This window comes from Anser brachyrhynchus (genome assembly GCF_964034855.1).
Source record: "Anser brachyrhynchus genome assembly, chromosome: 13".
NCBI lineage: Eukaryota > Metazoa > Chordata > Aves > Anseriformes > Anatidae > Anser > Anser brachyrhynchus.
This window is the reverse complement of record NC_137708.1, coordinates 4,968,680-4,993,508: the sequence shown is the minus strand read 5'-3', so window position 1 is coordinate 4,993,508 and position 24,829 is coordinate 4,968,680. Positions and strand designations below refer to the sequence as shown.

The window sequence follows — 24,829 nt, the reverse complement described above, 5'->3', positions numbered from 1 at the left end:
CCGTATTGATGTTCTATAGCCCCCAGTAAACTCGTCAGAGCTTAGTCTGAAAAAAGCGGGCAAGGGAAGGAGAGAAGCCAACGTACTCAACACCAGAGATTTGTAGCTCAGACCTTGAGGGGCAGGCAGTTCCATTTTAAACTCCCAAAATCAGCAACAATTATGATCACTATTTTTACTTATCTTTACATAACAAAAACGTTAAATCTTAAGAAATAAATTGTAATTCTGCAGTCTTTCCAATATTCAAAATTTTGCTATAGTCTTTATAATTGGCTGCAAGATCCTTAAACTACGATATATGGATATAAATTCAATGAAATGCTCCTTTTTGCACATTTTGAGGCAAAGCTCAGAAAACTGTCATGTTATTTTGAGCTCAGTATCTGACATTATGTTCAAAGACCTGCAGGAAAAAATGAAGTTTGCTGTATATTTAATGATCCATGAAACAGCAATATTCAGCATTATTTAAATTTAAGTAGTTTTTTCTAAATTCTGTTTTATAACTATCTGCATGGTTTGACATCGGAATCACAGAATATCCTGAGTTGAAAGGGACACACAAGGATCACGGAGTCTACTAGTTGAACAAGAGAGGCAGACTGGTAATAGAAAAGGATTTCTGTACACTTATTTTAATTAGTGTTGGTGTAACCATTTAAAGCTTTCTAATACAAAAAAAAATATATATATATATGTACAAATAAATTAAATCCTGGTTAATATAGCTTGATATACTCTAATTAATATAATTTGTAATACTAATTTTGCCTGACAAAAACTTTTAGTGAGAACTTGACATTTCTAAAAACAAATAGGCTGCTTGCAGAAACTTTGATGGCTCTATGTCAATCCACAACTAACAAAGCCAGTCTCTCAGCTGCTCTTACACTTGCTCAATACTATGCGTTTGGACCACTCGCAAATGTAAATTTTTATGTAGGAAGAACTTCTGCTTTGTAGGGTGATAGGAAGTATCAATAATTAGTAAATATGTACTAAGTTTATTGCTTTAGGCCACTATATTATGAAAACTGTTACAATTTAGATTTAATTTTTAATATTATTAGTCTGTACTGTAAAAAAACACAAAAAAATCCTGTTTAAATTGGTAGTAAGGTTATTATTCATTATTTCTTGTTTGTTTTAAATTAACAGCTCTCAGACAAAACTCTTCCTGCCTCTAGCTACGAAGAGACACATCTCACAACTACCAGCAGACAAATTGATGGGAAACTCCCATTACAATACACACTTCAAAATGTTGAGCCAACCTTCAGGCTTTCAGCCCCGAGTTCAATTTCCTATTGTCCTCAAAAACATTTGTATACAGACTATCTTTCTAATATATTTGTATATAAACACATTAACTAGCACAAAATCCTGGATTAGCTCCGATGTGCTAAAACCCACGAAGTTTTATAATATCTTTTCACTTATTTGAGAAGTAGTGCATTTAGTAGGGATAAATATCTACTTGAGGGGGTCCCCTTGTGTAGATAAAATAGAGTTCAAAGTAACTCTGCAGCCTCACATTGAGCAATTTCCTATTCTTTTGTCTTCCCAAATGTCACTTGATTCACTTGTCCTCAATTCAAGCCGCCCAAACAACACCAGCTCTTGTTTCACCCTTATTGTCAGCAACAAGTCAGGAGGAGATGAGCTGCACTGAAGAGTCAGGCTAGCGTCATGGTTAGCTGTTCCCATCCTTTGGAGAGTCAGACAAGAGAATTATTTGTTCTGGGAAAGGAGGGAGAAGATAGATATTCTTTTTATAGGAAATAGCACACAAGTATTCTTAAGAGTTGAAATATTAAGATAAAAACAACTTGAGGTGTAGAAACTAAAGGCTGAAAATTGGGTGCATATTCCCAAATTCCTTGCTGTTTTAGACATGAATGAGTTTCAGCTACTGTATTTGCAGAAAACTTTCTCTGCAGCCTCCATACCTAGATTTATTTAGGAAAGAGGCTGGTGTTGACCCAAAGAAACATTCTTGCATGTTTCACAAAATTCAGGATAAAAAGCAATCATCATGTATTTTTCTTCTTTTTTTTTTCTTCATTATTCTGTGTTAAATATAACAACACACACACACAAAATCATGGAACTGCGAACATTTGTGTACTTTTATCCCATTTCATTAGTGAATATTGTGATTTGACTCTATGTATGCTCATTACAAGGAAAGAATTTACTTGGATTTTATGTTCATTGAATTTTTCAGATATACATCAGGACAGTGACAGGACATCCCAAAGGCACAGTTCTTCAGAAGACAAAAACAGCTTGTATTTATGATCATGCAAAATACTTCAAGGTGGATGAATCCTATCACACCTTTTGGCAAAATCAACAGCCTTCAAACTGAAGTAAGGAAATTGTGTCTGTGGGTTTGAACAGTTTGTGGGAAGGAAGAGTCATTAAAATTAAAAAGCAGAAAGATTTTTTCCTCCCTCTGATTATTGTGAAAGACTTCTGCAGAAGACCAACATGATGTGCTTTCAATTGATCACTCTCTATAAATTCAGATCTCAGTATAGCAAGCCTATTCATACTGTATGTGAAATTTGATCACAGATAGCTAGGATTTTCCCTTACAGCCCAAATAATAGAATATACATTTTCATGAAAGCAACTCTGAAAAGAAAGAGGTTCAAAATAAGACAAGCGAAGTATATCAAGCAAGCTAAAAACAAACTTTCCTTTATTGCTGACTTGCAAAAAGTGTAAAACCTCACTCACAGCCTTAGCCATTGTCAACTAAGCAACTGTAGAGCTCCATTATAGATTGCAAAACTCAATTCTCACTATGTTAGAACATTCAACCTATCCTGTTTTACATACCCTTAATCTGTTTCTTGCTAAATCTTGTGGACATCTGAACAAAGATGGATTTGTGTACGTTTCTCATACATTTCCATGTATGGATAACGTAAAGATCTGAACGTCCCCATTTTTCTCTGAAATACAGAAGTTGTTTAAAGTAATGGATTGTTATCAGTTGTCACCTTTCTGGTCCCAAAAGAATGAAGCACTGGAAAAAATAGAAAATCCATTTGATTATTCAACCATGAAGGGAGAGGTTAATACTGGTCTGCTCAAGGCAAATAAGTTATGGATATCTAACCAGGGGTTAAAATAAAATAAAATAAAATAAAATAAAATAAAATAAGATAAGATAAGATAAGATAAGATAAGATAAGATAAGATAAAATAAAATAAAATAAAATAAAGATCTCTTCATTAATTTGAGATTACTTCCTTGCAAAAATTACTGTTTTCATTACCCTCCATTGATCAACTTCAGACATATTAGTACTGAAACTCAGAAACTAGAATCACTATCTGTAAACCTTCCAAAGTTTGAGATATGTCAACTGCATGCAGGAAAATTTCAGATTAGCAGCCACAATGTCATTAGAAAACTTCTGAGTGTTTACAAATAATGAAAGTATAAGCAATCAGATATTTGGATTTTTATAGTTTCTTCATATTCACTTTGTCCAAGATATCAAAATTGTTTTCGTTTTGGAAATGCGTATATATTAAAGATGAAATTGCAACAAAACTTTATCTCCATGTCTGGGGAAAAATAACACCAACAGATATTGGTACTACCAGTACAACTGCTGCCCCACTGTTTTAATCTGTTTCTAACAGGACTGCTGCACAATAGTCCATGGAAAATAGCCACTGCAGCTTCCTGACTTTCAATGCTTTTTCTTCTGCGTGTTTTTGCTGTTTGTTTTCTGTTCCTCTGTTTTAAAGCTGGAGGGTCAGCTTCAGCAAATGCAGTAAACATGCAGAAAAAACATAAAACATAAATGGCTGGTACCTACTCCTGCCTGGATTGTAAAATGTGTGTTCTGAGTACAGAACTAGGCAACAAAGAATCATAGAATCATCTAGGTTGGAAAAGACCTTCAAGATCATTAAGTCCAACCACCAACCTGACCTACCCAGTCCCACCACTAAAACACATCCCCTAGTGCCAAGTCCACATGTCTCTTAAATCCAGGGACTGGGACTCCAGCACCTCCCTGGGTAGCCTATTCCAACGCTTGACCACCCTCTCCATGGTGAAATTCTTCCTAACAACAATCTAAACCTCTCCTGGCACAACTTGAGACCTTTCCTTCATGCCACCCGGTAACTTGTCACCTGAGAAAAGAGACCAATGCCCTCCTTGCTACAGCCTTCTTTCTGGCAGCTCTAGAGAGCCATGAGGCTCCCCAGTAAGGGATGGAGATTCTCCTTAGTCCTTCTGCTGTTGAGGTATTTATAAAGCAAAAACATCTTCAAAAGTTATAGAAACTTTTAAGAGAGTGCCATCATATATCTGCTGTTATGCCTATACAAGTCATCTTATGGTTCTGTACAAAAGAAGCACATACGTAATTAATTCTCTTATTAAATCCTCTTATGTCAACATTAAGTCTTCTTATATCATGGAGCTCTTTATAATGCTGACAAGTATATGTCACAAGGCACTGATTTCACGTATGTGAGAGATACTATGATCCTTAATTGTCCTATCACTATTCTGATTTCAAATATGAGATGTAAATACATTAAAGCAAGAGCTATTTCTCACTTCAAGTCAGATATTTGAAAAACATTAAATGACAAGCAAACCTTCACCTCAGATTCATCTAGTTGTCAGTTAATATCAATCTAAATATTAAAAATACTTTTATTCCTTGACAACAGTCTGCAGCTGTAATTTTCTGGCTGTTAATCATGAAAAACATCTAGGGTACTACTAGATATGTCAATACTGTATGTAATCCTGGTTCTACCCATTGAAAAAATATGCAAGGTATTTCCAAAAATGCAGAGACAGCATAATCAAACATATGGGATACTTTCTGTATCAGAGACAGCTAACAACTCCTCTTCTGCCAGAAGAGTTGGCTTTTGAGAGTGTGATAGAAAATTTATAAATTGAGTGGCACAGAGATGGCAAAGAATGCCTATTTACTTTTTCCTTGTACTGGAACAAGGCTTGAAGAACTTTTGTAGGGCATCATGGGGAACTACAAAGTAACGAGTGAAAACACAAAACAAATTGGTTGTTCAGACACCCTGTAGTTAAAATGGGGAATTCATTGATGTAGAAGCTGGACTAATTTGTGAAAGTAAAATGCATTAAAGGCTATCAGAATCAAAAGCATAACTAAGACAAACACTATCACAAGCTGACAAGAATTAGTACCTCCTTGCCCACTTTTTTTTCTCTTGTCTAGAAAGAAGGTGCTGGTATAGATAAACATAAGAAAAGCCATTTGACTTCAGACTATAAGTTCTCAAGTTCTTTTCAATGCCTGAAATGCATCAGCCACATCTCTCTTTTACATTTTCCTTTTTACTATTATTCACCAGGACAGTTTTCAGACCCAAATGCTTTGTGACAAATAAGTGTGTTGGGCAGGGGAGGGAGGGAAATACGGAATTATTCAAAGAATCATGATTCATTGCACAACATGACTAATTGTGGTTAGCAAAATCACTATAGCGAATGGGAAGTTCATTAACAAGTTTCTGTTTTTCTGGTCTAATTCTGTACCTTGCTTTTGTACAATACATATGTATATATATACACAGTACATTAAAAGAACTCTAAGAATTCCTTTCTGCTTATCCACTGTCTACAGATCTGCAAGGGTGTTGTGGTTCTTTGTACGCTGCCTACAGCATTTAATGATCTGGCTACGCTCAAGACAAAATGAAGTTTCATTACATATTTTGTAACAACACAAAGAATTCTATAGGTGCTAAATTTACATTATTGTACAGTCCATAGTGCTGTCCTGTGAGCGAGGGCAACATTTTATTCTTCATTCACGGTAAGTTCCCTGATTTAAAGCACTGAGTAAATTGCGTATTCTCTTGTTCAGACACAGGTAAAACAATCACGCCACAGGCAATCAGCCTTGGAAAACAAAAGGTTGAAGGAGGCAGTTTCTTTCATCACAGAATATCTTCAGTTATCAAATATTATTGCGGGACAATCACAGATTGCAGATATCTACTGTTCTGAAAGCTTGGAATAGCATATGTTTTTGCACACAGCTAAAGAGCACTTGAGGTTTGGGCACTTTTTAATACATATGCATCTGCTCTCCCCAGGTAAAAATGCAGTGAAGTTGAAATCCAGGTGGAATGCAGAGCCAACCTACCAGAAAGTTGTGTGCTTTCTTCAGCATGTTTTTGTAAGACTGCTAATGTGTTAGCTATCTTGTAGACAAAAAAAAAAAACTTTATTTTTTTCTTTTTCTTTCTTTTTCTTTCTTTTTTAGTAAAAACAAACTCTTGGAAGTAAATTAATGAAGAACCAAATGGCAAAGCAGATTGGATTGTTCCTACCAAATGGTGTTTCAAACACAATCTAATTAGGTGATAAAATGGACCAACATACATTGAGACTAAGTAAGCAATTACGTGGTGTGTATCACAGAGTGGGAGAAGCATCAGTTGTACAGGACTGTAGTGTAAGACATTTGGCATTTAGCTCTCTAGCAACTTATCTACCCCAAGGGAAGAATAAAACGAATCAGAGTAGAGGACAGCTTCTTCAAATTGAAGCATCTTCATTTTCATTTTGATTTTATGACAAGATAAAAAAAAATGTTCTTTGATACTAGGTGTTGATACTAACTCTCAGGAAAATATATGCCCCATTCTTTCATGTTATCAACACTTAACCTTTTACCACAAGATTTTGTTTTGAGATTTGGATATTCCCTACACTCCTGAACTCATTTCCTAAAGTCAAAAACTTGTATATTGAGACAAACAAACAAATAAAACTACATGATTTGTATAACTTGAATTTAACTTCAGATGTCAAGGCAGGAGTAGAATAATGTGTTTGATTTAGCGAGAAGCAACCCAAAGCATAAATTTGTTAACCATTTACTCTTTTTCAACTTTCTCAAAATTCAAAGTCACATCCCAGACAGAATTATTCACACACATGAACATATGCACATGCATAATCACAAAAGGCACACAAAACCATCTGTACAGAAAGTCACGCTATGAGATACTACTGCTATCAAACCCTGAGAGTACTTCAAGATACTTTCTTGCTTGCCTGTTGCCTTCATTGTGCATATCTGATTTCAAATGGATCCAAACAAAACAAAAGAACAGCTTAGATGTATTGAAGAGTACATCACAATCAATGGTTGATCATTTTTAATGGCAATAACGAGCCGTAGATATTTAAAAAAAATCTTGCTCTGCAGCTGTACTCCTAGAAAAGGCAAATCGCACCGCATGGCCACATGTGTTCATAACTCAGGTTATACTGAAAATGGCACCATTGTAACAGAACAGTAGATATCTGCAATCTGTGATTGTCCCACAATAGTTCAAAATAACAAAGATATATTGCATTTGAAATAAGAAGTTTCTACACTAGCTGCTCCCGTGATGTGGGCTGACAGATTCTATTCTCCAAAACCTGAGAAAATGTGAAGATCAGAAAGAGCATTTTTGAATATTCAAACATACCTCTTTAAACAGGAAAGGCTGATTATACTCTTAAATAATCTCACTGACATCAAGGCATATCTAGAGATGATGGAGTTGTACAAGGAGGAAATTCTTTATAGTACAACCCAAGCATAATAGACGAATTCTATACTAAAACACAACTGTGATATAAGAAACAGCTGGAGTTAGTAAAAGTTCAAGCTCTTCCTTTTAAAAATTAAAAAGGCAGCCTGAGTGAGAAGACACTTGTAGAAGATCCCATGAGCTGCTGATAGTTCATTCATGGGCCATATATCTTCTTGTAAGTATGGGTTGCATTCCTAGTAACTTTTTTAGTTATGTCACATAACCAATAAATGGAAGTAAACTACCATTTTGGAAATTGCTGTTATTGAGATAATTTCCTCTTTCAACAGGTTTTACATTAAAAAAAAAAAAAAAAAGTAAATTCAATTTTTGTGTAGAAAAGTATAATGAAGAGGGTGTTATTTGCTGTTACAATGATTTACTAAGATTTTATATCTAAGGAAGATCTTCCTTATAGTCTTATATTTGGAAGCAAATTCAGCTGTATTTTAAGCAGATGTAATTTAACAGGCTTACAACTCCATTGTTGGAAGTTATAATAATATTATATTTTCCATTCTGGCTGTGTGAATTCTTTTCTTATTTCAAAACAAAATATAGGATTAACTTTTGTCTCAGATCATTAAATTCTAAGAGTTCAGGAAACGAATTTTCCATTCACGTTTAAGCAAAATGATGCAATTCCTTTGGAGGATTTCTATCTTAAACACTTATCTATCTTAAAACAAAAAGGAAGGTTTTTTGATTTCAGGTTTCAAAATGAAGGTTATAAAGTAAACTTCGAAGTTTCACCCTAATTGTGGCCAATGCAAATATGCCTTTTTTTTTCCTGTAAAAGTAAGATTTCTCTGAAATTGTCTGCTTGCTTCCAGTACTCATTCCAAAGGGATTGCAGATGATCAGAGATACCTGAGAGTAGTTCAGAAATGAAATGAAATCTTCAAGGTCAAAATAAAAGCCTTAGCAAGTAATGCTCAAAGTGAGCTATTTATGGAAGATGCTTTCTACACAAAAGGAAAAATAAGACTAACAGGAAAGTGCAATGAAGGAAACAATTTATCAAAGTTCTTGAGTTTTGTGATCCAAGGAAATTTAATTTTCTTCTGCTTAACAGTGGGAACTTCATGGAAGTTAAAAAATTGACTAAGAAGTGTTAAGAACAAGCCAGCACAGAATAAATGACACTTTGTAAGAGAAATAAATGAACTATGGAAATAATTTAAAATTATAATAAAAAACTCCAGCATTCACCCAAGCCACCAATATACATTGATAAAATAGTGCCTTAAAAGATATGGTAACTCAGCTTAATGCCAGACGGTCTCACAGGAAAATGTACTTGTTTAACTTAAAATGCAGTTCTGTTGATTTTTTTTTTTTTTTAGCAGATATATAAGCATGTATTATTTTCTTCATACACCTTGTTGTTTGGCCAAATGGCAAATTTCACACGTAATTTCCTGTATTTATTATCATACTTTACCAATCTTAACTTCTGTGTTTTCTTTTTCATTTATAAAGAGAAACAAATATTGCAAAAAGGAGGTTAAGCCATAACCACTAGTGAAAAAGCTGAACAGGTCGCTGTTATATCTAGGAATCCACTAGAGCAGCATCCCTCAGTTTTAAAGGAGAACTAAATACCCTATTACTTTCCAGTCTGCAGAACAAGTACAAATGTAATTTTTGAAGTCATCCTTCTTAGGAAAGCTACAAAAAAAAAAAATTGTATACATAGTTAAAAATCAAGTGATCTAGTCTAGGCAAAAGTTCCAAAGTGATAAATATGCAGTGTTGCAGTATCCCAAGTCTCCCATTCTAATTTTTTTTCATTATGGAAGATCAAAGAAAGTGGAGAAAGAACCTGGGAGCTAGCTAATATTTGCTAGAATTATAATTTGCAGGAGAAATGGAACTAGCTTCTCAAACTTATTAACTAATACTTGCTTTGAATTGTATCCTCAAGATTTACATCCAAACTGAAATCTTGAAGACAATAGTCTGATTACCACTTAACAATAAATCTCTTTTTACATACTTATTATTATATGTCCTCTATGCCAATTACAGTCTTCCAAATTAATTCTAAATTTATGTACATGGCAGAGTGACTCAGTTGATGCCATATTTCAGTTTAGGATTTTAAGTGTCACCATACTTATTCAAATCAAGTTCAGGACTTTAAAAGCTTTAGTCCTCAAGGATTATAAAATGAAATTGAAATTAATCACAATTTGTAAAATGAAACATCATATATTACTCTCCTTTACCATCTGGCTAAGATTTTTTTTTTATTACTATTATTTTTATTTTTATTTTTTTCAACCAACCTGCCAAAGATTAATTCTCTTTGGTGCTGTATAACTTGAACATGATTATTCCGACAGCAGATCAGTACACTGCAGATATATACAACAAGCTCACTACAGACTTATGTCAGAACAGTGAATATAGTTTATTTTCAATGTGAAAAATGAAAGTGAAAACCACTTCTCTAACAAATAGCATTTTAATAGCTTTAATAAGAAGAACAATACAAATCTTTGCAAAAGATGGGCGTAGTATTCAGTACATTAAAATGCTGGTACTTTAGGCTCACTGCTGTTGCAACACAAGCTTTAATTTCTTAACTGAATTTTATACAACTTCTAAACACTGGCCCTGAAATTACATTTTTTTTCTACTGCAGCCATTTTAAAATGTCTCTGAATGCAAAAAAATTGAGAGTCCAACTTGTAAAGATGCACTACTGAAAATCTGCCACATGAACTCCCGCAACATACAGTCAAAATAAAATATAGTGCATCCTTTTACATACTGAGCAGATAAGAAAATGAAAAGATTAGCTTGTGGCAACATGATTTTATCAGAATAAGTGTAGATAGGTATTCCTACCACCCTGGAAGAGACTGCAGTAATGGACACACCAGAAAAGGTGAAGGTCTCCTTGAGTGCAATTTGTGCAGGGCCTGAGTACCCAGGTCTTAAGCAGTGAGCGAGAAGCAAACTCCAGCATGAAGGATGAAGGGACAAGTGATTTTATTCCAGCCAATCACCAACTGATTATTCCTTCGTTAGGGTCGCCGATACTGGCTTTTCCTTTTCCTTTTTTTTTTTTTTTTCCCTAAACTACTACTGTGTTTAAAGCAAGGGCATAAAAAATAAACTTTTCATTGTATTTTGTGCAGTAAAATAAGTGGGTTTTAGAAAAGGAAGACAAACTTGCACTTTCTTTTCACTAATATCCAGACATCATGAAAAGCTTTAAGAAACTTAGCGAAGAATTAGTTTTCAATAGATTCAGCACATCATATACTGGACATTAAAACCAGACCTACCTTACTCATTTATTGCCACTTTCTATATTGAGGAATAGCCATATCATAAATAAAATTAATCGAAACTCAACAAGTAAAGAAAGAACACTTAACATTCTTTCTCCTCTCAGATATAAGAGATCTAGTGTCTGGCTGTAAAGTGCTCTATGCACCATGCAGGGTATCAACTTGTATGCTATATGAGCCACAATTTTCTGAACAACAAGGAGAAATTTCTTGTGGAGTTCAGAGAACAGAACTATCTAATTATGATCAGAAGAGTTAGACAGTCTAGTCCAAAACACTACCACTAACTTTTTCAGAATTCCTTATGTAAATAAGCTTAACAACTTCTGAATACAGATGCACACAAACACACACGTGCACACGTACACACACACACCATTCAGTATGTTATCTCAGAGACAGGCACTTGGAACATATTTCCACAGAGATACTTCTCTCCTATTTTTGTCTTCCTATGCAAAATCCACAATCAGAGAAGTTAAGGTCATTTTCAGGTTTAGTTCTAGATATAATACAGTGTCAGGTTTACAAAGCAAATGAACACTAGACCTACAATTAATATATATATATATATTTATTTTTTTTGAAATCACTACATGTGATTTCACTGCCAAGGAGATTGCACAGATGCTTGAGACACATGCTGTATTAGTAATACAGAACTCAATGACCGTGACACTGAAAGAAGCATAAAGACCCACCAGAAGGATCTGTGCCTAATTCCAAACTGCAGAGGCAATGCATGAGCAATCAGGATGCTTGCAGAGTGATACACAAACTCTTAAAGAATTTTATGAATGATGCTCTTACTAATCTAAGCCATACTTTTTTCAAATAAGGAAAATAGAAAAATAAAAAATAAAAAAAGACAAACGGACAATACTAGAAAACATCAACCAAAGCTTAGTGCACACTTATATTAAAGCCAATTAGTAAAATACTGAGTTAAGATACCTGACGAACCAGCAACATACTATTAGAGCTATTTTTAAAAGCACATACGTAACATGAACAGCTATTCACTAAAGTGAATGAAGCATGGTGAATCAAGCATAGAAAATATAGTGCCTAGCAGAAAAAGACCTCTTTCTCTAAACCAAATCTCATTAGGGAAATTGATATGCTATCTTGTAAAGCATTACATAGTCACAGTTTCATCTGGATATAATAAGTATTGGACAACAATGACTTAAATGGCAGAAAACTTCAAGGACAGAAGTAGAAAATTATTTTCTTACAGTGAGCGGACATGAGATCTCACCAAACCAGAGTTTTGCAGATCATATGTATTTAATAATAACAATGAACATGGGCCATAAAAATATGCTCCTTTCAAATACTTTATAATCTATTAGAGAACCCAATATTTAAACTTTGCAGTACTTTATTTTTTTTTAATTAAGAGCTTAATTCATAGTTTTCTATCCTACTGTGAGTAGACTTGCATTAAGTTGTTCTGAGTGACTTTAACTTCTGTGATTTATCTGGCTTTCGAAAAAAATGTGATGGATAAAGCCAACGGCTTTGATCTTTATTTTAAAGTAAGGAGCTTAAAATTTCATAATAATATAATCCAAAGTGATGGCACCAAATTGACAAAATTTGCCTCTATCTAGTCTAGTGCTTCATTCAGCATTGATAGTTAGATAAAAATATATAAAAAAAAATGCAAAAAAAAATGGACAAAATGAAGAGATGAAAAATTAATAAGAAAAATATATATTCATTTTCTTGAAAAAGCCAAGCAACAAACAGTGGAAGAATCCACAGGTCCACTTCTCAGATAACCTTTTTGGCTTTCCTGAAGTATCTGCAAAGCCAGACAAGTCCATAATTTAACTTAATTCAATGAAATGAGAGAGTTTTGCATGAGAAAACAGTCCATAATTTAACTTAATTCAATGAAATGAGAGTTTTGCATGAGAAAACAGTTAGGTGAGATGAGCTGTCTGAAGAAATAAACTACTGCATTTACACCCAAAACCTACAGACAGTACAGTAAATGAAGTTTACTCTTGTCTTAAAATTACCCCAAATAGAAGGTAAAGATACTTCAATTACAATTACTTTTTAAAACTGTACTTCCATAGAGTAACTGTGTCAAATGTTGTCTGTCAAAATTCATATTAAAAACAAGACTATGTTTTCCTATACATATCATATCATTTCTAAAAAAAGGTTGTTTTATTTTGCTGTTTTCCTATTAGAAGTCCTTGAAATAAAGATGCAAAATAAGATTAGTAAAAATTCCATAAGCAGCCTGCTTTCCAGACTCTCAAACAGAACGACATTAATCAAAAGTAAATGATTTCACATTTAGCTTATAACGAATTCACTTTGCACATTTAACAAATCCCTCTATGACCATATTAATATTAGTACTTATGCACTGATCCACTGGACAAATTACAATCACCCTGGACACATTCATGTCCCAAACTGCACAGGAATATTATGCTTCAAGTGATCAAGTCCTGCCAATTATTTAATTTACTTGATAACAATGAGAAAATCCTCTCATCCTAACGTGAAAAATCCTAAACCAGAAACATACCTTTCCTCATTCAAAAAAAAAAAAAAAAGTAAAACCCATAGAGTTTGATAGATATTAGAGTTATTTCTGTGATCCTCTTATCTCTTAGCCTGCAGATGGATGGACCATTTAATGAAACACAACAGTCCCCTTCGTATTAAAGCTACCAAGAATGACCAACTTCTTAACAAGGGAACAGCTAAAATACCTGAGAAGTGCTCTGATACTGTCATGTGTTATTTCCAACTGGAGCCTTAGAAAATGCTTCAATTGCATCAAAATGAGCTCTCCAGTTCTTAAAAGTATTTCTTCATTAATTAATTTGTTGAAATTCAGTTACTGGTTAACGTTCATATAACTATTATTATATTAGCAAAAATCATGGTTATGTTAATGAAAGATACCATGCAAGTCATCATTCTGTAAGTCTTCTTAAAAACACAAGTCCCGAATAATAGCATAAGATCACAAATGCACCCTGTTGGCTATTTCTCCTTTCCTGCATTTCTAGAAGTCTCTACTTGTACATGACAAAAATTAGACAAGACTGCATGATTGGGATATCTGGTCTCATGGATCAAGGTGCCGAACTCTGACCAGATTCCCACTATTCCATTAGAGGACTTCTGCAAAGCAAGGTACAGAATTTCATTTGTTTTACAGACTATAATACACAACTCTTTGGTTCCATGGAGACACCATGAATAAAAAAACCTTCCAGTTCACACATATTAATTTCAATTTAATTTCATTATACCTTGTGTTAGTTTTTCTGATCATTACACTTCTTTTAAACTTCAACTAATTAATTGATGTTTCTGGCAGTTTCTTAGATATTTACCATCAATTTTTACTTCTCATTGTTTTTCAAATTGGCAACAACTCTTTAAATGAATTAATTCTCCATGAATAGTGCTCATACGATTTTTGTAACTAAGTCTCACATGATTCTTGTAACTAAGTCTTCTTGTTCTGCCTGCAACTGTAACATCTAACCTGGCTGTTGTTTCTGTGCTTTAAGATGCCTGCCAACTCAACAAAAACTATGAGTTCTCCCATCTCCTACTGTTAACTCTACCATTGATTCAGCTTGTTATATTCTAGATCATGTTCCATTCATTTGCTTTTCTCTTTTACTTTCACTCTTATTAAGACTTAAATATGTCTTACATTCAATATTTCCCCCCTCCATGCATTATATACCACCTATTTTCAAGCCTGAAGAGGAAAAAAATTAGACTGATTGATACTATGGGTAGTTATTTGTTGTGCTTGGAATCCCAAGTGCCAGAAATGCCATAGAGGAAGTGAATTTACCCTTTCTGGAGAAGTAACACATCTGGTCAAGTAATGCACAAAAAAAAATCCAACTACTTCTACCTACATTATGTTGAAGATTTATTAATAATCATATGACAGACTATTGATGCTAGGAGTAAGTGAGTTATATTAGCATTACAGGAAAGATCTACATTGTACTATATTTAGTTAAAAAAATGACAACTTTCAAGGAGAGGAAGAAATGTCACATTAATGAAAGCTAAGCACATACACAGTGCCACAACAAAGAGTTTGTCTCACTGTGGAGATGCAGTGTTGAAGAAAAGACACTTCCAGCAAAGATTTTCAGAGCACTCATTCCGCATTATTTTCTGTTAATGCTTAAGATTATTCAAAAAAGAAAGGTCACACATGACAATTCCTTTCACATCTTAAGAAGAAGATAAAGTTGTGACTAGCACTGGGCAACTGGGTCACTATGACTTAAAAAGGGGGAGTAAAACAGAGCCATGCCAAAACTAGATCAAGAAATTAAATAATGGGTGAAGTTCAGGTGAAAACCAACAGAACATCTGAAGTTCCACAAGCCTGAAAGCTGATAGGTGGGTTAATTAATGATACTTAAGTTTCTTAATAATTTGTAGTTGCAATTTGATTCTCTTACTGTATATCTGTATGTATGATATCCAGTGGGTTTCTGTGTGATGGATTCAGAGGACATTACAATATAACAACAACAGTCTAAGTCAGTTAAAGTATTCCTATATCCTAAAGGAGCAATGGTGAATCATTGCATTTCACATTAACTGGCAGTGCTGGATAATATTTATTTCAGACAATCATGAATTGTGTGACACATTGCAAATTAATTCTTATAAAATCTCTGAGCATCCTAACTAGTTCCTTCATTCCTACACATAGGGAGATGGTGCAATTAGACAATAAAATAAAATAATAATAAAATTTAAAAAAAAAAACAAACACAAACATCAATGACACACATAGCAGATGTGAAATGAAGCTTCTTTTTAGAACATTATGCATTCTTAGATATGTTGCCAAATGTTTTTTTTTCCAGTTCAGAGAATAAAAAAACATATTTTGGAACATCTTTAAGAATGTCATGAATTAATTTTTCCAGGCATTACTGTTATAGCCCAGACCCTAACATTAACAGCTGATAACTTTAAAAATTCATTAAACTGCTTTTCCTATTAAAACCTGAATAGTTGCGCTAATGAAAAGGAAGAGAAGCCTTAAGTCAATTTATTTGAAGGAAATTGCTAGAATTCTTTCAAATTGAAAACAAGGCTCCGAACACCATATTCTAAAGTGTTAACATTTAACATTTTTTTAGGAAAGGAAAAATGTGGGAAGAATTAAGTTTAACAAGGAATCTAAGACATAAATGAAGTGTTCTTAGTGACAGAAAGATATGCTTTGAATCTTAAAAGTTACGCTTTCTCTTCTCAAGGTTGCTGCATAAAAGGGTTGGTTCTGTAATGTGCATAGATAGGAAATTTGGTGTGGCAAGAATCTCATTGGTACATGGAAGCATACACAGACACAAAAAATGTAGAGGGAAAAATAATCTGTTTGTTATCTCCTGTGCTTTATGGGCATAACTCTTAATCCTTCAAGAACAGGAGCGAAAAATAGCTCTTGTTCTAAGGACACCCTTGGGTTTCCATTCTTCCCTTCTCCTTTGCGGGTGCACAGTGCAAGCAAGCAGAGGCCATTCAAATCTTGAAGCATTTAGGGGTTAAACTGAGACACAAGTGTAACCAAGCCAAGCAGCTGAATGTATGCTTCAGGAAAGTGTCCAAGGGGCACTGGAAGTAAGAACCAAAAATGCCGGTGCTACGGCAATTCATTCCACTATACACAGTTAAACTAAGTAGCACAAAAAGGACTTCCTATCATTATATATAAGTTGCTTCATCTATTTTTTAGTCCTAAGTACATATTACTCCATTTTTAAGTTAAAATCCTTGTTTACTTTGGGTACCGCAACGAGGTTTCTACCCTTAGGCTAATAATCATGAAGTTCATCCAGTAAGCATTCCCAGCCTCTGTCTGTCTCTGCTTTCTGATTACTGTCTGGACAGTTAATTTCTACAGCTTTTCAAATGGCACTAATCAGGAATTAAAAGCTACTATCAGCTTTGCTAGATACAGATTCCTACCCACTGGTTAGAAAGGATTTTCAAAATAGGCAATTCTTGGCCTTTCCTGATTATCCAGAGGCAAGCTCATAATCCAGTCCCTAGTATTTAAGAAGTCAAGCAGTGAAACAATGTTGATTATAATCTACTGTTCTTTTTTTTTTTTAAATCAAGAAACGAAGCGAAAAAAAAAATCTTCAGCATTTTAATCTTGAGCCATCTATGGTTCTGTTTTGTTTCGTTTTGTTTTTTTAGTTCACCAGGAGTATGGATTTGGGGGAAGATGAAAAGGAAGACTCGGAATCAATAAAAATAGCTCTTTTAGGTGACTCACTTATAATGGGCGGTACATTTTATGTCTATCAATCTCTTTTATGGCAAGGAAACAAATTTTAATCAGGTTTACTTTAATTTTGATAGTGATTAAAGAGATTTTGCAGTTTCAAACAGGTAGATTTTCACATAGAGGGAGGGGGAAAGTCCTATTATACAGGTTGAATAGGAAAATCTCCTTTTTAGATGTTTCTCCAGGTAAGAAGGCTCATTTTTATTCTTCTGACTAGCCTGTAACAATCAGAAGAAAGATCAAAGAGTAAGAGAAATTCTGTTATGCCATCAATAATAGACTAGTTGGATACTTTATTGTCTTCCATTTCATCTGCCATTTACATTTTTCAGTCTAGTAGTGTAGGTTTCAAGGGGAAGAGGGCGAAAAGATTATTTTAAAACGACGTACATCCCATAGCGTAGCTTCTGTCATGGAAAGAAATAAGATAAAATAGACTAATTAAATACAGTAATTATTATTATTTTTTTCCTAAAATGAGGATGTCTAGTAATTTACTGCTTCTATATTACATTATATTTCTAAAAGATACATCGGTTTTCATTTGGTCAAGTAACTATGGACTGGGGAGGAGTAATATGCATATTGTGATTGGGAATAGGGTATCTAGAATTTACAAAAAGATAGATATTAATCAAGATCATTATTTTTTTTAATGTAGATTTCATATACTAGATGTACATTTATTCACTTCAAATGACTGCTGCTTCTTTCAGGACAATAATATTTGGCCTGATTCTCCACTACTTTCAGCATTACCTCTGCTTGTTTATATCTATATGAAGTGTACAAAATGTTTCTAAATAGCAATGGCAGAATTTGAACACAATCAAGCACAGTTAAGTACAGTTGTATATGTTTAAGCATGGTAAAAGGGAGGGCTAAAATTAAATTTGATTTTTATAAGCTTGAAAAATCTGTGGTGCTGTTATTTTCCTACATCCTAAGCACAGAATGGACTGATGGAATTTTGTTTTCTTTATGAACTTGGGCAACATTTCCATATAGACATATCTAAGTTTTTCTGCATTTAAAAAAGAAAAAGGTTGTTAAAATTAGCAACAGCACAGTTTACTGGCACGTTAGTAAACTTAGTACAGTTTAAACTGGTATGTACTTAATGCACTAACATACACATTCAAACTCACTTCCGTAGGCTATGTGGAAAGACACTTTTCAGAAGACAAATTTCAAGAATACTGAAAGTTGACGTTACACAAATACAGCCAACACACTCTGATTTATAAAGTTTGCCTGTAAAATCCATAATCCTTAATTTATACTAATGTGCATATGCACAGAGGCTAGTTCTGTTTGTATGGCTAAAAATAAGACAGTAACTTTAAAAAGCTGAACAATTTTTATAAGACAAAATTCATACTATAAATATACCAATAATACATTTTTATTTTTATTTTTATTGAACAACTGTAATATCTTCCACATGCTTACACTGCTGTCATTGAAATTTGGACAGTATCTGCACAACAGACTTTTTATGGGGGGGCTCTGCCTTTGAAAAGGAAGAATATTATTCTATAGTTTCAGTCAATGTTAAACAAGAAGCTAGTTTAAAAAAAAAAATCCTGACTGAAAAGGCAGAAAGTGTCTGAGGAGATATGCTGTTCTGCATCACAAGAAACTTCTGGGAATAAAATAAACTGATAAAAACTCTATGTACTTCCCCACATTCACAGTGAGAGGAGAAATGGAAATCCCAATGTGAGGTCAAGCCCAAAAAGTAAATTGGCTCTGCATGCGTAGTTGATTACAGTACTGCACATGGCAGTACACTTCAAACACTTGAAGTCTGAGCTACGGTGTGCAGATGCATCGCCTAATGTGAGAACACAAAACAAAAAACAGAGAGATCTGTGGCTCACTAACAAACTGAAAAGCTTTCACTGTTCAACACAGAAGTGAAGTAAGTGGGAGGTTAGCATTGCTTCAGGACATCTGCTAATGTTTTATTAACAACTTCTCATTTTAAGTAAGAACTTGTAAGACAATACAAAATGTTCCTCATATTTATATGTAGTCACCTACTAATTAATTTTTTCCCAGTTTGAAGAATTTGATGAAAGAAAGGGCATGAACGGTATAAGAGAGAGGAAAGTTCTGTTGTCTCCAGAATCTTGTGCATCCAAGTTGACACGTACAAGAATCAAATTATATCAGAATTGTACTCACTATTTATATTAGTGTGCCTTTAAAATGCCACATCTGCTGTGTGGTAAATTTGAATAATTCCGAGTGAAAGATCATTTCCCCTCACCCTTCAGGACAATCTTATATTTGAACCAAATAGACAAGTTTAATATCCAAGTTGGAGCAAAATCTAGTAAAAACATGTTAATTAACTTGTAACCAAGAAAGATGTGGGCACAAAAGCATGTTAGGAAGATTCAAGTACAACATGCTTCTGATTGGAGTATCAGATGCGAAGCAGTCTGTTTAGAGATGTTGCAACCTGAAGAAAATCCAACAAACGTAAAGAAAACAAGTCTAAAAACTAGTTTTATAACTATTTCTGCAACAGCTGTTGAAAAAGTATTATATACATACAAATATATATGCTTTTAATAAACCATTATTTTGTAGTGTGAAATGTCAGCAAGCATTTACAAACTTCGTATTGTGAGTGAACAATCACAAGATGAAACCAGAAGCCACGGGAATATTAATGGAGATGACCAATTGTGGACAAATACAGAATGCAACCTTGAAAGGACTCGCTTCAGGGCATAACAAAAACAATGGCAAAAATAAGGTTGCATGGATGGCTTAATTGTGTTAATGAAGCCATTACTTATGCTATCAGAAAGCTGTATCCTAAAGAGTGTTGGTAAAAATGAAACTCCTCTGTTGGAGAAAATGTCTTTGAATGATGGCAAGAAAAAGCAGGAACGTGTTCTGTAACACTGCCTAGCTGTTGTGTAGGGTCACATACTTGCTGTGTATATATAATAAACCAGATTGCATGGGTAGCCTTGTCTTTAAATTATGTATGCAAGTCAGAAACAAAAAAACACTAGTTCTGCTGCTGTCTTATTTCACATTAGGATAAGAAGAATTGATCTCTTTAGAAGCCTGTATTGCCACATATACAAGTGTTTTTGTTTTCTTTGAAGGGAAAGAAATAGCTTGTATCTGGATTAGTACTCCACTGTTTAGGTTTAATCTGGCATTCCATCCTCAAAGCTGGCTAATTTGGATGCAATCCAACAACATATAGCAGCAGTCACGGCTAGAAAAAAATTAGACGCATAATTCTGACTGTTACATTTCAGTTAGATGTCTACAGGAGATATCTGATCTAGAGTACGGGTGTAGAATTGTGAATCATCAGTACTGTGATGGCCTTTAAACTCGTCATATTCAGCTATATTATCTAGAGGGAGACAGAAAAGGAAGTGACAAAAATGCACCGGAAGTGTAGTGGAGGATAAAAGAGATGATTTTTGGCTGGATAACACTATAAAGAAATGATCACATAACCAAGAAGAGAAGGAGTGGGTGACCTAGTGGGGAAAGTCATGGCAGTACTGCAAAGGTTTTGAAACTGTAATTTCAAATCTGTAAAACAGCAGCTGTAATTGCAGATATTAACTGTGAAGTAACTCAGTAAGTGGCAGAATGCCAGTCAGTTTTGCCTTGTATTTTATTTGTATTACCATTTTAAATTGGAAATTTATTCATTGGGATTTATTTAATATAGAAAATAATCTTAAAATCTGTATTATTGCTAGTTAATAACTGTGTAATGTGAATTTTGTGAATTGCACTAGACAGAACAAATGTTAAAATGGATAGTCCTGAAAGGTTTTTTGAGTTTCTTCACTTTCCTAGATTTGTCATATCAAAAAAAAAAAAAAAAAAGTATTAATAATAGTGCGTAACTATTAGTAATAGTGTGTAACTATAAACTCGTATCAATGTTGGCAAATTGTCTGCAGATAGTGAGCAGATATATATCACCAAGAGCAAGATCTACCCTGAAATGAGAATGAGTGCAATGCAATTCAGAACATTAATTCAAAACTTCACACACAGGGCACAGCTATGCAACTTGACTGGCTGATGTAAAAAGAAAATGCTTCTACTAGCCTGAAAGAGAGTAAGACTGGCTTACATTAAATAAAATGATAGCCTGAAAAGTTTTACTGACAATCGTAAATGCCTCAACAAAGGAGTACGAGCTGTTCCCAGAACTACAAGTGGTTTTAAAATGATGATCACTGATAACTGACAGAAAGGAATAGAAAGCACTAAAGAAATAAAAGGATAACAAGAAATATTTGAAATCACTGCCCGTATTTCCTTTTGTTCCTGTGTGCTCTCAGACCACAAAAGGTGAATGTGATGTTGAACCCAAATGTATTGCTTTCTGTTTGGCCTCTGCTATGCACTCATTATTGCAGGAAGCTTAGTTTCACAGTAGAATACCAATGCTATTCTACTGTCACCCCTTGCCTTTTAGTGTTTCATGAGAGCACGATTCTCTTCTTCCTTAACCTAATTTCACACCAGTAAAACTCTCTTGATTTCAGTAGAACTTCTTTTGATTTTCAGCAGCAAAAACATAAGAATCAAACCACCTTTTCTAGGTTTGCATACAAAAAAATCAACCCTTTTTAAGTTGAAGTTCTTCAGTTGTCAATAAAGTATATGAAGTTTAATGCTTGGTACATGGGAAAGTACAAGTCTGAATTATTTAGTGTATCAGACTTGGCTGGAATTCTAGAGAAAGTGCCTCAAGTACAATACAGTGCATCCCTATTTTATACACCATTGAACAGAACATCTACAAATTGCCCTGGAACTCGCGTACTGCCATAGGGCTCACTGACATTATTCCTGGGCTGTGGTTACTTCTAATGCTCTGCTAATCGTTCTGTGCTCTAACATGCTCTGGAGGAAAATCTGCATGTTCCCACAAAGTAAAAGAGAAGTCCCACTAATGAAATTAAGTGAAGGGAATATAATGTATTTTTGTCAATGTGAGTCCCCTAAGCTAAACTTTTGAGGGTGAAGCACATGTATTATTCAACAGAAAAGCTTTAATTAGTGTTTCTTTAAAACTACTCTGAGAAAGAACTAAAAGAATCAAAATAGTCCATCAAGATTGTTGGAAGTGTGGCTAAATACATCTGCAATAAGCTAGCATCACTGTACTGATGTGCTTTAAATCTACCTGAAAGCTAAGTAAAGACAACTGACAGTAAATCAAGTTCATTTCACAGAATATTTAAGTTCTCTCCTAGGGTGTACATGACAGTAATTTTAATCAAGACCTGGCATTCATTTCTTCCTAGACTGTTTTTAATAGTATTACCTGATTCTAAGAATCCTGAATGTAGAATGTATAGTGCATTTTAAACAGCAGTAACTGGAAGCCTGGAGTGGGGAAAATGATTAGATTATTTTGAATAGGCCTGTGAAGAAAGAAATGCAAATATCTCACATTTGAAGATATTGATTTCCAACCAGCCTGACGTCCCACTATAATTGCTTTAACAGGCCATTGTCTATAGCTTGTAAACTTGAATCAACGTATATCCTTCTTTTACTAAAAGATCCAAAAGCCTATTGATTCACACGTCGTCTCTTAAATTGAGATAATCTTTTTGAGATTTCAAACTTAATTTGCTGATTGCCTGTAAGTGACATGAGTTCAACGCTGTCATCAGATGAGTCAAACTGTCCTTGACAGTTCTGACACTTTAAGTAGTCAGTTTTGCACTGACTGATTCACTGGCAATGGACTCATTATCTGTAGTGCCATGTGGAACTTGGACGACTCGATTCTGACCTAGGTAGTTTTCATCTGCTTCTGAGCAGTGGATTGCTGTGCACCCCTACTGAGTTTCAAAGTAATTTTCGCTTTTGTGTTTCCTAATTGTATGCTTTTTATTTCCTATCAGTCTCCTTGTGGTGCTCCTTTGTGCTGCAGCCAGCAGGTGACACCCTGTACGTGATTCCCTAGAGAGAATCATTGTCACTCCTAACTACTTATCCAGTGACTGCCTAGTGCTAAGTTTCACTCCCAACTGCTATTTAATGTCCTCCATCTCATGCTCCACAGAGAAAACCAATTATCATACAAACAAAGTAAAATGAAAGTATAAAGTGTCTGATTTAGGTTTATCAACCTGACCCTGCACTCCAATGTAAGATGTGCAGCTAAGGTTAGACTGCTGAGCTGTGCACCTGACTACATGCTCCACGCGTCCTTCTACCAGCTTAACTCCCGACAAGACATAAGCACTGACCTCGCTTACTTGGAGCCAGTTAACTAACATAATGGCTATATTCGTCTATTGGTCGTTCATAAACTATGCTGCTACCGCAACTCAGGATACCATGATTCTACACTTTTTGAAATATTTGAGCTCTACAGATGACACAGCAAACCCCTGAATTATTCACTGTCTGTGCGCATGATGACCCCATTTAATCTTTTACTTGTTTGTAATGTTGCTAGCTTTTTAATCTTTAGTCCACTATATTTCCTATGAATTGAGAAGATTACATCCTACATTACACTGACAAAAAAAAAGAAAAGCTTCTCCTTGTAGAAGTTTTCACACAATGTATTTTACACTTTTTAGAGCCTGACAGAATTAGACAAGTGCCTTCAGGAAAACTCTGAGACCATCCTTCTTATTAACAGTTTTCATCTCTCAGAAGACTCCAAATCTCATTGATCTTTCTTAAATGCAAAATAAAGTAGCAATACTGCAACTATGCAGTTTATCATTGAAAGCTTTTTCAAAATACGTGTCTAATCATAATGGATCCTTTTCAGAACTCCTTACTCATAACTTCCATTGAAGTCATACTTCCCCGGGAACTTTGCCTGAAGGAGGAGTACAGGGTAAGCCAAGGTGATTATTGCAATCTGTTACTGTGGAAATACAAGCAAGCATAGTATTTTACGTCCTCATGTATAAAGTAAGTTTTAAATGTAGATTGTGCTGAGGCACAATGTTCTTAAGAAAATTCTTCTGAAAAGCTAGGAAGCAAACATTTAAAAACAGCCTTAGCAAGATTTTTAACTGAAGCACATTAGTGAAGAAAATCTGCAGGGGGCGGGGGGGGTGTCTGATTCCTGCTTTTTGGAACAACAGTGCCAGACAAGCATTTTGAATCTTCTTCATGTTGTTAATTGCGCTCCATTCATTCTCTAAGCAATAGCAATGGCTAATGGAAACAGGAAAGCAGAGAGAGAATTTACAACAGAATATACAAATAGTGTCAGCATCTTTGTTCATATTGATTTATGGTGCCAAACAATATTCCTCCCTCTCCTTTCTTTCTTCACTGCCATATGACATAACCATACACTTACATCCTTAATTAAGGATGCTTCCTCAATTGTTAAGGAAAAATGTTTTCACGAAATTCAGACAGCTAAACAAAATGCAATCCAAATTAAAACTGATATGCACACTAGTTTTGAAGTCAGAAAATATAGTCAATTCCTCTGTGCGATCAAATCTTGGTTAAATGACCCAGGTTGACAGTAAAACTAGCAGCTGCTTTCTGATTTTAGTAAGACCATGAA

At 34.4% G+C, this 24,829-nt stretch overlaps 1 protein-coding gene across 34 annotated transcripts in view; it reads right to left on the bottom strand.

Moving 5' to 3' along the window:
* Positions 1 to 24,829, bottom strand: part of PCDH11X (protocadherin 11 X-linked) — a 484,442-nt gene that overhangs the window by 355,826 nt on the left and 103,787 nt on the right. For 3 of the 34 annotated variants that reach the window (XR_013938710.1, XR_013938711.1, XM_080553218.1), the window contains one exon: positions 1 to 24,829. This exon is cut by the window's left edge and continues 18,200 nt beyond it; it is cut by the window's right edge. The exons of the other annotated variants lie outside the window; for them this stretch is intronic. The gene's annotated coding sequence lies outside the window, so the exon portion shown is untranslated. 34 annotated transcript variants of the gene reach the window in all.